This window comes from Malania oleifera, chromosome 4, assembly GCF_029873635.1.
Source record: "Malania oleifera isolate guangnan ecotype guangnan chromosome 4, ASM2987363v1, whole genome shotgun sequence".
In the NCBI taxonomy this organism is placed as follows: domain Eukaryota; kingdom Viridiplantae; phylum Streptophyta; class Magnoliopsida; order Santalales; family Ximeniaceae; genus Malania; species Malania oleifera.
This window is the reverse complement of record NC_080420.1, coordinates 66,451,295-66,466,033: the sequence shown is the minus strand read 5'-3', so window position 1 is coordinate 66,466,033 and position 14,739 is coordinate 66,451,295.

Genomic DNA, 14,739 nt, shown 5'->3' with positions numbered 1-14,739 from the left:
ACCTCCTTGCCTATATATACCCATTCATTTATTATTATTAAAAAGGATTAGCGAAACTTGATTAGGGCAAAACTCTCTCAACTCTCAAAATCCTATATTAGCCAAATACTTCTTGTAAACACTCACATACACTTCAATCTTGATTTCTCTAAGCATTGTGAGTATTTCTATAAGGCTATAGTGCGTAATCTCTCTAGCTCATACTCTCTTTTGGTATAAAATTTGATTGATTTTATTTAAGAGTATAGCCTAAAGTTCTTCCATAGATTTCATTTGATAAATCTTGTGTGGGAAGACCTTGAAGGGTGTGGTTCTTGCATTGTTGTTGCAAGATACCTAAACCTAGATTTTGTGTGCAAAAATCCTTTTGCGAAAAGCTAGTCTTTCAAACAACTCCATTGTGCTTTAGACATTGAAATATTGTATTGAGTTTGTTTGATCTATCTTGCTTATCATATTTGAAACCCTGATCTAATTTTGTGATATTCGAATATTGTGTTTCAAATCTTGCTTAGATACACACTCTAGATCTTGATTGATTATCATACTTGATTGAGTGTTTAGCACACATTGGAGCACTGAGCATATCTACATATCATTCATGCTTGCTTTATTGATTGAGCTGTATTGGTGCACACATTTGCTTTTCTAGAAGCACATTTCCATATACAAATTTATACACATTTGTTGTATTTCCAGGCATAGGCCTGAAGAGGGAGACTAGCCCTGGAATAGTCTCGGATTAGCTTAGACCCGGTTAGGAAAGCTAGGTGCGTCATCCTGTTAAGGCATGTAGGTTGAGGTCAGCCCTGCTAATTAACCCGATTAAGGTTGAGGTCAGCCCTGTGTTAATTTGACCTGGTTGTAAATGGTGCTGCTCCACCCTAAAGTGAGCTATTAGTAGAATCCTCTAGCTTGCGAGTTAATGGCGGAGACATAGGCACTGTTGGTCGAACCTCGATAACATATCGTGCGTGTTCATTTACATTTACGCAATTTACTTACTGCACGTGTATGTTATATTGTGAATGATTAGGTTTACATTTGCATAAACAAACCCTAGGTTAAGTAATACTGTTTATCTGGTTTAACCTAGGCGATAAATTTTAAATATCTAATTTACCCCCCCCCCCCCCACGCTTGGGATTGCACCAAAGCTAACAGAGATATTGGCGGTAAAGATAGGGATTGAAAATTTTGAATTCTATCTGGTTGGACATACTTTTCTAATCGAAATGGATATGCCCTCCTTTCCAAAGATTATCCAATTCAAAAAAAAGATCCTCCATCATGGACAACTCTTTAGATGGGCAATTTGGTTCTCAGAGTATAAATTTGAAGCTAATCATATCAAAGGAAAGCACAATATCCTCACTAACTTCCTCTCAATACCAAAGAATCATCCTCAGGTCCTCTCTCTCGTGGCATCCCAATCTTCTCCCTCTTCCAAAACTGGTCTAGACCATTCTTCGTGAAATCCAGGATAACATCCTCAGTCACACCATTGATAAGAGCGATCCTAAAATGATCCAAGGTCTCTAGTCACTCCTCCTCTTAAAACATGGTTTAGTCAATGCACCGATAAAATACTTGGATTGGCACCCTCTTTTCCCATTCATCAATGGTCTTTAGGTCCCCTCACTTTCTTATCGGACCTTCCCTAAATAAGATTTCCTCCTTCTCTGGCACCTTGCAACGACCTATCAACTTAGTATGATCCTTCACAAATCCTTGTCTTATGCCTTCTTAACAAACCATAGAAAAAGACCTAGCTAGTATAGTTACTTTAAGGATTGACTTCTGTTCTTCAAAACAGAAACACAATGGGTTGAGCAGCTAGATTTCGTTATAGGGTTCCCATATTTATTGGTCATTTTCCATCTCAAAGGTGAGACCTAGATCTAAGACGGGAATAGATATGTTAAACCAAAATTACAAAAAAATATCATCAACTATTCAAAATTAAAATACAAAATTTTCCAAATTCAAATACAATTTCAAATTAAAATACAAAAATTCATTATGTTTGGATAAAAAATACATATAAAAAATGTCAAAATTTGTATCCAATTGTAGTGCCTAGCATCGTCCTAATGTTGTGACAGCCGCAAACCCTACAAAGTATATATTATACAAAAAACTACTCTACAATTTTTGACCATATATGTAAAAGTACTATAAGTAAAAATGATTTGATAACAAAATGATCGGACATTCAAACATAATTTAAAAAATGATATAATTTTATATTGCCATGTTTGATTAGTTGGAATTTACCCCACTTAGTTTGGACCTGGTATATCTGACTTAGACACCTAAGTGCTAAAATCCACTAAGCTTGCTAAGTTTTTATTTTTTTTATTTTTTTATTTTTATATTCTAACTTTGCTTCTAAGAGGGCAAAAAACTCCTAGGGAGGAGTTATTGGCCACCATCGGGCCTGGCATGTCCAGGTCAATGTGAATGACATGTTAGGACTGACCCTAATCAATTTAGACCTCGTATCCCCGAATTGGACACTTGAGTGTTTAAAATCAACTGAGTTTACTAAGTTGGTCTCTAAGTACATAATTTTCAATCGGTAAGGTACTTTTGGGCACTGTTAGCTCTAGCATGTCAAGCTTAATGTCATGGGCATGTCGGGACTAACTCCACTCAATTTTTGGCCTCGTATACCTGAATTTGATACCTGAGTGTTAAACTCAACTAAGTTTGCTATGCTTGTTTGTATTATAACTTTGCCTTTAAGTGGGAAAAAAGCTCCTAGGGATGCGTTTTTGCACACCGTCAGCTTCAGCACATCCAGGTTAATGTGACGAATGTGTTGGGAGTGACCCCATTCAGTTGGACTTTGTATGCCTAAATTATACATCTGAGTGTTTAAAATGAACTAAGTTTACTAAGTTTTCCTTTGTTGACCCTATGGGTCATACCCTATTTTGATTATGACAAATACTCAAGTATTTAATGTCTGCCGAGTTTATGTGCAGGTATAGTGATTGGCAGATCATAATGATGGCACAAGGAATTAAAGTTGAAGACCCAATTTATGGTGTATTTAATTTCATTATTCTTTAAGGGTATGTAGTAGTAAATAGAGCTTGACTTGTAATAATCATATGCACCACCTGCATGATACAATAGCTAAGCTTAAACTAAAAATGATAAGCTCAAGACCGTAGTTGGACCTTAGGGAACCGACACCGGATTTTTTCGGTGCCCAAAACAAGGACCTAGAAATGACTCTAGGACACTCACTCACTCACTTGTATGTGTTAGTCATTTGAATAGGGTCGTTGTTGGTTGAAATAAGACTGAAATGCACAAAGTGTGCACACTCGGTCGACCGGCACTTCATGTACATTTTCCCCCTGGTCGACCGACCAAGATCTGAGTCAACTAGTTGACCACAACCCGGTCGACCGAACTATTACAGTTCATTTGACCCCAGTCGACCAACCTCCCCTGAAGTCAAATTTATTGACTTCTTGGTCGACCGAGAGTAAATTACACACCATCAACCTGGTCGAATGAGTTCCCACGTGTGGGAACTCAACGGTCTGGGCGATTGGCCGACTGAGTTCAAAATGGTCCCGGTTGACCGAATCTCGCCCAACTTGAAAGTCACCTTTGGAGATACGAGTCTGATCAACCGAACTCACAGATCATTTCACGCCCGATCGACTAAACCCCAGGAACTTCGGTCAACCAAACTTGTCCTGGTCGACCGATGCTCTCGGGTTGGTCCGAATTTTTTACCGCTATTAACTTTTTTAAACGGGGTTAAATTAATTAAATATTATTAAAACTTTTCTAATTATTCCACTTATGTCCTTAACGACTATATTTCTAGGGAAGTCTATAAAGACCCCCTCATTTGGAATAATTAGTGTGGGATTAGCAATCTTGATTAGGAGAAATTCTTTGAAATTCCCAAAATCCATAATCCTCTTTTTTAGCCTCTAACACTTACTTTTACCAGATCTTACTTCTCAAATATCATTGTAAGTGTGAATTGAGTATTGTTGTTCCATAAGGTTTGCTCTCCTAAGTGCTGTGCTTGATTGATACGATTTTGTTTGACAGCAAATCCTTAAGTATTTTTAGGGGACTTTGTAAATAAGTCTCTCCTAAGAAGACTTTAATGGAACTTTTGAGTATTGCACAACCATTGCAATATCTTAAGAAGCCCGTATTTTTTTTTTGGTTGCAAAATCTTTTCAAATCACTTTCAAATATCTAGTGTATCTCATTTGGACAATTCTTTGAAGAGATATTTGTTTTTGTGATAAAAATTTTTGTTGCAATATTTATTGAGTTATATCATTTGTTGAATACAAAGATTAAATCCTTTTGCAAACTAAACTTATACACTACTTGAGCTTTATACATTGAGAAAATCTCCTAATTGAGATATACGAAGTTTGACTAATATCTTTGTGTGAGCATTTAGATTGAATGCATATTGTGATACAAAGATCATATTGGTTTACACTCTCATGCACTAATTACAACAATTGCAAATATATTTGAGAGTAGATATATCAAACCACATTGAGCTTACTTTATTATATCATTTGGTGGTGTATGTGATTGCGCGTAACTGGGTACATATCTGCTTTACATGAAATCATAATCACCATACCATTCTTATTGAGAAAATATTGTTGCATTTCCAGGCATGGCCTGAAGAGTTAGGAAAGTTAGGTGCACCATCCTATTAGGAAAGTTAGGTGCACCATCCTATTAAGGTGTAGGTTGTGATCAACTCCACTAATTGACCTAGTTATAAAGGTTGGCGTCAGCCATGTACTAATTGACTTGGTTGTAATCGATTCCGCTCCACTCGTTAAGTGAGCCATTAGTGGAATCCTCGGGCTTGCAAGCTAGAGGCGGGGATGTAGGCACAGTTGGCCGAACCCCGATAACATATCGAGTGTCTATTTATATTTTTACACTTTATATTTACTGTATGTGTATCTTATCTTGTGAATATTGTGCATGGTTTAATTTTTGTATATCACTATCTGCACAATTGGTGTATGATTAGAAAGACCCTAGGTTGTGTTATATTTGTATCTCGTTTAACTTAGGAGATAAATTTTAAAATTCTAATTCACCCCTCTCTTCGGAATACACCAAAGCTAATAGCCTCCATGCGCACATTTTTCAATTAAGGAGGACATTTTAGGCACCATGAGCTCCAGTATGTCAAACTCAATGTCATGGATGTGTCATGACCAAACCACACTCTATTTGGACCTTATATGCTTGACTTGGACACCTGAGTACTAAAATCCACTAAGTTTTCTAAGTTTGTTGGTATTCTAGCTTTGCTTCTAAGTGTGCAAAAAGCTCATGTGGAGTAGTTTTCAAGCATCGTTAGCTATAGGATTTCCAAGTCCATATGATGGATGTGTTAGGACTAACTCCTTTAAATTTGGACCTTGTATGCTCAAATTGGACATCTTAGTGCTTAAAATGAACTAAGTTTACTAAATTCACCTCCAAGAGCATAATTTTCAATCAGAGATAATTTTTTGGGTACCGTCAACTCCAATACATCAAAATCAATGTCATGGACTTGTTAGGACTTGTCCCACTTGGTTTGTACATCTGAGTGCTAAAATACAGTAAGTTTTCTAAGTTTGTTTGTATTTTAACTTTGCTTCTAAGTGGACAAAAACTCCCATGGAGGAGTTATTAGGCACCATTAGGTCTGGCACAACCAAGTCAATATGATGGACATGTTTGGACTTACCCCAGTCAGTTTGGATCTCATATGCCCAAATTGGACACCTAAGTGCTTAAAATCAACTAAGTTTACTATGTTTGCCTCTAAGCGCATAATTTTCAATTGGGAGGAATTTTTTGGCACCGTTAGCTCTGACATATCAAGCTCAATGTCACAAACGTGTTAGGATTGACTACATTGGGTTTGGACCTTGTATGCCAAACTTGGAAACCTGAGTACTAAAATACATAATGTTTGCTAAGTTCGTTTATATTTTAAATTTGTTTCCAAGTGCGCAAAAAGCTTGCAGGGAGACGTTTGTGGGCACCAATAGCTCCAAAATGTCAAGGTTAATGTGATTGATGTGTCAGGATTGACATTACTCAGTTTGGACCTTGTATGGCTGAATTGGACGCCTGAGTGCTTAAAATCAACCAACTTTACTAAGCTCGCCTATAAGCGCATAATTTGCAATAGTGGAAGAGTTTTGGGGCACCGTCAGCTCCGGCACATCAAGCTCAATGTCAAAGATGTGGTGGGATAGACCCACTTAATTTAGACCTCGTATGTCGGACTTGGACACTTGAGTGCTAAAATCCACTAAGTTTGCTAAGTTTATTTGTATTTTAACTCTACTTCTAAGTGCTTAAAAAGCTCATACGGAGGATTTTTTAGCCATTGTCAGCTCCAGCACGTCCAATTCAATGTGATGGATGTATCAGGACTGACCTAACTTAGTTTGGATCTCATATGGCCGAAGTGGACACTTAAGTGCTTAAAATGAACTAAGTTTTCTAAGTTTGTCTCGAAGTGCATAATTTTCAATCAGGATGGAATTTTTTGGCACCGTCAGCTTCGGTTCGTTAAGCTCAATGTCATAGAAATTTTAGGAGCAACCCCACTTGGTTTGGACCTCATATGCCCGAATTGGACACCTGAGTGCTAAAATACACTACATTTTCTGTGTTAATTCCTTTGTATTCTAACTTTACTTCTAAGTATGCAAAAAGATCTCAGGGAGGCATTCTTGGGCAATGTTAGCTTCGGCACATTGAGGTTAATGTGGCGGATGTGTTAATACTGACTCCACTTAATTTAGACCTTGTATGGCCGAATCCGACACCTAAGTGCTTAAAATAAACATACTTTACTATGTTCGCCTCTAAGCGCATAATTTTCAATCATGGAAGATTTGTTTTGGCACCGTTAGCTCCAACACATCAAACTCAATCTCACAGATGTGGTAGGACTAACCCCACTCGGTTTGGATCTAGTATTTCTAGCTTCGACACCTAAGTGCTAAAATCCACTAAGTTTATTAAGTTTGTATTCTAACTTTGCTTCTAAGTGCGCAAAAATGTTCCGGGGGGGGGGGGGGGGGCGCTTTTGGGTACCATAAACTCCAACACATCCAGGTCAATGTGATAAATATGTTGAGACTAACCCCACTTAGTTTGGACCTCGTATGCAGGAATCGAGCACCTGAGTTCTTAAAATCAACGAACTTTACCATGTTTGCTTCTAAGTGCATAATTTTCAACTGGGGATGATTATTTTGGCATCGTCAGCTTCAGCACGTTGAGCTTAATGTCATGGACGTGTTAAGACTGACCCCACATGGTTTGGACCTCGTATGCTCAAGTTGGACACCTGAGTGCTAAAACGCATATTAAGTTTGCTAAGTTTGTATTTTAAATTTGATTCTAGGTTCACAAAAGGCTCATGAGAAGGAGTTTTTGGGCACTTGTCAGCTCTCACACGTCCAAGTCAATCTGACGAATGTGTCAAGACTGACCCCACCTTTTTTGGACCTCATATGCCAGAATTGGAAACTTGAGTGCTTAAAATCAACTAACTTTACTAGGTTTTCTTCAAAGCACATAATTTTTAATTAGGGAGGAGTTTTTTTTGCACCATCGAATCCAGCGCATCCAACTCTATATCGCGGATATGTCGGGACTAACCCTACTTTGTTTGGACCTCATATTCTCATGTTGGACAACTAGTGCTAAAACATATACTAAGTTTGCTAAGTTTGTTTGTATTCTTACTTTACTTCAAGTGCGCAAATGGCTCCTGGGAAGGAGCTTTTAGGCACAGTCAGCTCTGGCACATCCAGGTCAATGAGATGGATGTTTTGGGATTGAATCCACTCAGTTTGCACATATTAATTTAAAATCATGAACTGTTTTTAGAAAATACTGCTAAAAACACAACAACAAAATATTCTCAATCTCTGGGTGTTATAAAAAGAGATAGTATGATTCTATTGTGATGATTTCATTGTTAAATAGGGAGATTATTATGTTGAATTATTCATATTATAGTTATGTGTTTAGGCATAAAGATGTTATTTTCCATCAATTAGTTCTTAAAAATTAAAGATTTATAAAGGAAGTGAGGGGTCATGAACCATAATTCTAGTTTTGTTGACGTGTTAAATATGGAAAGAGGAGAAGAATTTTACTAAGAATTTTGGGATAATTTGTTCTTTTCTCTCACATTCTTTTGAGAAGAATGGGTTAATTAGTATAGATATGCACAATCCTTTCTTTAATTTACTTTTATTTTATTTTTTTCTAATTTTTCAATCCTCCATCTTTTGTTAGAATGAGTTAAAGGGTATGTGTGCTTAGCTTCCTTACATCAAGCAGTGTATGCAAAATATTTGAGTAAATAAATTAGTGAATAATCAATATGGGTTTCGGTAATTCAAAGTCAATTTGAGAAATTAAAATCAGAATGATTAGCTCCAATTCATGTTGTTTTTTTTATTGAGAATACAATTCTCAAATAAATCACAATGATAGCATTTAGCTCGTGATTAAAGTTAGAATCAGAGAGCACATACTTAATATTCTCTGATGATCATTAATAAGAATAACAATGCATGGAAATGGTTATGAAGCAGTACAAACTAGCGGTAGGGTCCTAGGGAAATAGGATGTCTCTAGGCCATGGTCCAAAAGTTGGGACTTTAACAACTACTAGTATTGAAAACATTTGCACACTCTAGTCTTGTGCACAAACTCTTCGAACATTAAAATTTTTACCAAATATAACAATGAAGAAGATTAAAACTACCCTGCTTACTTGTGGTTCAAATTCAAAGCATTGTGGTGGTTTGAATCTAAAAGACAAGTAAGTAGGGTGATTTTAATCTTCTCCATTGTTATATTTAGGAAAGAGTGTAATGTCAGATGACTTTGTGCACTAGATTAGAGAGTACAAATATTTGCAATACTAGTAGTTTTAAATTCCCCAACTTTTGGACCATGGCCTGGAGACATTCTATTTCCCTAAAACCCTACCGCTGGTTTGTATTGCGTCATTACCATTTACATGCATTCTAATGACCACCAGCATCATCTTGATGAGTTTGGTGCAACAGTTGTTGTATCTCCTCTTTCCAAACAATCATATGATGCATCTGCTATTTTAACATCTAGTTCTTAGTTTCCACCATGTCCAACCTAAGAGCCAGCTCATCCGCTCGAGACTCGGCTACACGCGCTCAATCAATCTCAACATGACGAGTCGCGTGTGTACTCGAAGATAATGTTGGGGCTACGTATGAAATATGAAGACCTTTCATGTAACCCCCTGGTTGACGCCCAAGCACCCGATCACAGATTTCATCATTTGTGGGTAGTTGACTACCCTCAGGAATGTCTGCACTCCTCATCTGGACAATCCTCTCCTATTTTAAGTAAAAAAAAAAAATGTAGAAAATGATTAAATAACAATGCAATAAGGGCGTTTTGAATTCAATAATGAAATAAACACTATAACTAACTTACATATTGGTTCTGAGCACCCTGGCACCACTCCCCCGATGGTCTTTGATGTGTTTTTCAATCAAGGGAAGACCTTGGCTCCAGTTCTCCAGTGGCAAGATCACGCTACATTATCATATAAAGTGTCATATTAACAACTTCAGAAGTATAAACATAAATAACACTTGTAATATAATACTCAGATAGTTTTATACAAATTACTGATCGATAATGCACAAATAACTTTGACCCACCATAATGTGTCAGATCTAATTTGTTGTGGTTCTTAGCATTTTGTCAGCAGATAGCCCATCGAAAATATTTAATGAGATAATAATCCACATTGATACCAAAAGGTAGTTCTAATATAAACACACCACCTCATACTGAGGGTAATGGAAATGGCAACACACCAGCTCCCAATCTTCGTGGGAGATTACATCGTATGGGTATCGTTCAGCCTGATCTCCCATCGCCTTAAAATGTTTGTGCATTTTGCTGTGATAACTTTTAATCCGAGCATACAAGTGCACATTCACCACATTTTTTACATGAGGGTTGGTGAGAATGTCAATGTCAAACTTCCTACGTATAAATACATATAGAACATTAGAAAGTAAATAATGTAGTATATTAAAAGTAAAAAAAAAAAAAAAACTAGTTGGAAAACTTACCAATATACGGTCGTACAAAACTAAGCACTACTCCACATTCACCTTTGGCTAGGTGAAGTAGGTGATTGGAGCAAATTGTTGGCATATAATGTCGACCTCCCATGTCTAGGTCAAGCACTAATTGCTCAACAATGTCGTGTAGTCTGGAGGAATATTGATCATGATCCCCTGCTGCGTCCTCTCCAAGTGCATATGAAGCGTGGTGTTCTTTGCTCAACCACGACCCAACCTCATCGTAAGTGTTGATGCAGTCACTACTGAAAAAAGAGTTCAAGGATTCATTATAGATACACATGTAAGACAATCAATATATTAAAATAATTAAATACTCATAATCTTACCAATGCTACTCATAAGGGTGGGCAACTCAACCTAAATCTGATTCCTAGTTGACGGATGCATATCAGGATGGGTTCCCAAGGGCTAAGATGGTGCCAATGTGGCACCACCGTGCTCCAACTCTCTTAATGATGATGCATCCTCGTGGGATGCCATACAAATGAGCCTAGGCCGAACGGATTGATGATCTCCCGATGCAATATATGTAATATTATACACAAGTAAATATAAGAAGATTGCATATTAAATGGATGCATAGTAAATATATTTTCAGTTATTTACACATATCAGATAGATGTTGACAACATAACATGCTTACCCCCTATAAATCCTCAATATCGGTATCATTTTCACTTTCTAGTATGTATTCCTCTTCACTACAGTACTCAACCATAGTTTCAACTTCCCCATCAGTTTCATCATTTTTTATGAAGTGAACATGTACATAAGGGTCAATTCTAATGTCAGTAGTCTTTACGTGTTCTGTCGTGGCACCAATCGTATTCAATGGTATAAGATCAACTCCTTCTTTAGCAACATTGAAATCAGATTCAATTGCTGCACTAATAAATGGCTCATCTCCTTGGAAAGCATCCTCATTGACACTCTTCTATCCATCAACAATTTCTGTAATATCATACAAACTTCAGGTAGGAATTTTTTGGGCCACATGTCATTCACTCTTCAATTTTATGTCCTTAAGGTAAAACACTTGTTCTACCTATGTTTCTAGCATAAAAGGGTCATTTTGATACCATGTCTTACTTAAACTAACACTTGAAAAGTTGGCATCTGTGTTTATCCCACTTTTTTTTATTGCTAATGTCCGACCAGGCACACTTGAACAAGTAGACGAGTCTATTGGCTTGATAGTTTAGCTCAATAATGTCATCTAAGTTATTTTATGTAGTTCGAGGGACTTCATATGAAATCTTAAATTGTTGACAATGCAATCACTATAGCGGTTAACTCGTTGATCGGGGCCACAGGTGAATGTGTTCAAATATTTAATTGTTGTTGGTTCTTCATTATATACCTTACTTTCATCTACTAATTAAAAAGAAGTTTATATAAGTAAACCCTCAATATTGAAACAATACATTGCTTCAAGCTCACAAAAAAATTTAAACCGCACATGGCTCCCAAACCAATTGACAAATTCCTTCTTATGTTTCTCATCAACATTGCTTTCATTTTGGTCTAGAAGTTCAGCTTTATGTTCACTATATGCAATAATAGTACATGTTAATGTCAACTAAGTATATATCTATATATACACAGTGCACAATATGGAGTTAGAAACTACGTGCTCAATATATGGAATAATTTCATCACAAATATTGAGGATGTAAAAATGCGCCTTTCATAGGTCCTCCATATCAATAAAATCATAAATCCGTCCACTGAATGGCCAAATATTTGCTTAAAATACAAAGCTTCTGGGTTCTTCATATTTAGCATTAGCATGGACCTCTGCATTTTGCCCCTTACGAGTGAACCTTGTGTCAATATCATGTAGATACATTGAGAAAAATTATAGACATTCTCTGTCAATATATGCGTTAATGATTGAACCTTCTGGTTATACCTTATTCCACACATGACCCTTAAAAGTTGACAAGAACCTATGGATTTTACATAGAATTAGTGACTTGTACAAAGAAAATGAGAAAATCATATGAACATTGTTGGTTCTTTATATTTTACCTCTCAATAAGATGCATCAAATGACATTGCACCGATCCTGCAATAATGGCTCCCTTGGTAAATGGACGGCTAGGTAGACCATCACATCGAAGAATGCTAATGGAAATATTTTCTTTAGCTTGCATAGTATGATTATAGTGTCCTCTTCTAACCATTCAAGTACATTTACAATTACAATGTCCACCTCTAACTATTCGAGTACATATAAGCTCAATTTCTTTGGGTACAACTATCGGAAAAAGATCCCCAACTCAATTAGCACCGAAAGAACATCTTCAATCATGTGTCCATGAAGGATAATAGTAGAACCCATTGCAAAAGGATGTGACATTCATGACTTTTCATTCCCAAGATCATCCCTTCCTTCATGCTCATGCATTGAGATATGTTTGATGCATATCCATATAGGAACTTCACAAATTTCAACCATTCGAAGAAATTATTTTTTTCATCCTTTGAAAATGCATAACATGTTGTTGGCACGAGAAGCTTGTACCCATCATGAATAGGATACAACTCAGGTCATATTCCCATATCTTCCATGTCCCAACGAGCACTTGTGTTGTCCTTTGTCTTCCTATTTAAATCATACAATGTGCAAATGACATTCTCACAAATGTTCTTCCCAATGTGCATAACATCCAAGTTATGGCATAGTGGAAGATCTTTCTAGTATGGAAATTCAAAGAAAAATCTTCTCTTTTTCCCATTTAACTTGTTTTCAGTACGTTTCCTTTTTCTACTGCTTCGTGCTTTCCCAAATTTCACATTTCGTATCACCTCGAGCTAGTTTAATATCTCTTCCCCACTTAGTCAGTTTGGCTGCAACCTTCATTCAAGTTTTCCATTAAATATTATGGCACTATGAGTCCTCCAAGGATGTCTAAGTCGTAGAAAATGACGATGACATGTAAAGTATAACTTGCATCCATGATTCAAGGATAAGGACCCAGAATCTATATTACACACTGGGCATGGTAAGTAACCTTTTGTGCTCCAATCTGATAGATTGTTGTAATCGACAAAATCATTAATTGTGTATAACAGTGTAGCATGCATCAGAAAGGTTTTACTAGTTTCCACATCAAATGTCTCAACTCCTTTTTCCCATAGTTCTTTTAACTCATCAATTAACTGCCTTAGGTAAACATCAATATCATTACTAGGGGCCCTCAATCCGAGAATAAGCAAAGATATGTATATGAAGGGTACATCGCCATGGCGGCATATTGTATAGCATCATCATAACTGGTAACATGCTATACGGGTTGTTTATGTTGTCATGACGTCCTAGAAGCGAGGGTGCCCCGGGGAGGAGAGGGAATTGAAATATATTATTTTCGAAAAAAAATATTAGATTTTGAAGTCACCGCTAACATTTTTTCTTAGTGTGGCTAGAACACCTTAGTACTACATAATTAAGAATAATATCGGTCTGCATATAACAGGATCGGGATTGGGAGTTCGATTATACGAGGAGAAGATAGTAGCACTCCCTATGCACTCATTCTATGAACAACACCTAATTAACTATGAATTTGTTAGCCTAACTAGTTTTTTCAATCTTGTTTTGATGATAACAGATGTAGATGGTTTAACATGTGTGTTGTTGAGTGATTCTATTTCAGGTATATATAATCTCATCACTCACATTTGACATGGACATAAGCTTGGAAATTAAGGACAAGTCAAGTGAAAGTTTCTTCAAAATATCAAGTGTCAAAAGACCAAAGCTTAAAGATAAAGAAAAAGTTAATGAAAAGCTTGAAGTATCTTAAAGCTTGAAGATGAAAAGACCAAAGCATGGAGACTCAAAGTTTTTAAGAATAACAAAAAGTTTAGAAGTCTTTATGTAAGTGCTTTAATATTTAAATATCTTTTGAAATATTGTTGGAGCTCTTTAGGGGATGTTATATGCACTTAGAGACCTTTTAAAAACCCCAAAAAATGGTTTTATGAAAGATAAAAACATATAAGCGAAACTAAATTTGAAAACCAAAAAGGAAAAAAAAAAGTTAATGGTCTGCTCAGCGGATTGACCAAAAAGAAATTGGTTTAGTCAGCCAACTTGTAGAAAAGAACAGAAAAAGTATCTGTCCAACCGACTAACTCAGCAAAGGTAAAATCACCCAGCTAACTGACAACCAGCCGACTAACCCAAAATGAATTGTGTCTCTTTAGTCGACTGACCATTTCTTGAATTAAATTCTAAGAGACAGTAGGGTGTCAACCACCTGTCCGGCCGACTAACCCTGTGAATTTGTACTACCCAGTCACCTGTCTAGCCAACTGACTCCACGAGTTTTTGAATTTTTAAACTCCAATAGGAAAATTTCAAAAATTGGTTTTTCAAATAAGAACGTGCTAAAAACTTGGAGGACACTCCAAGTCACTTGGGGAACAAGGAAACTAAGCCTAGAATGCATATAAATATTTCCTTAATCTCAAGATTTCAAAGAGATAAGCAATTACACAGCACACTTGTATCAAGTCTCTCAACCTCTTTCAA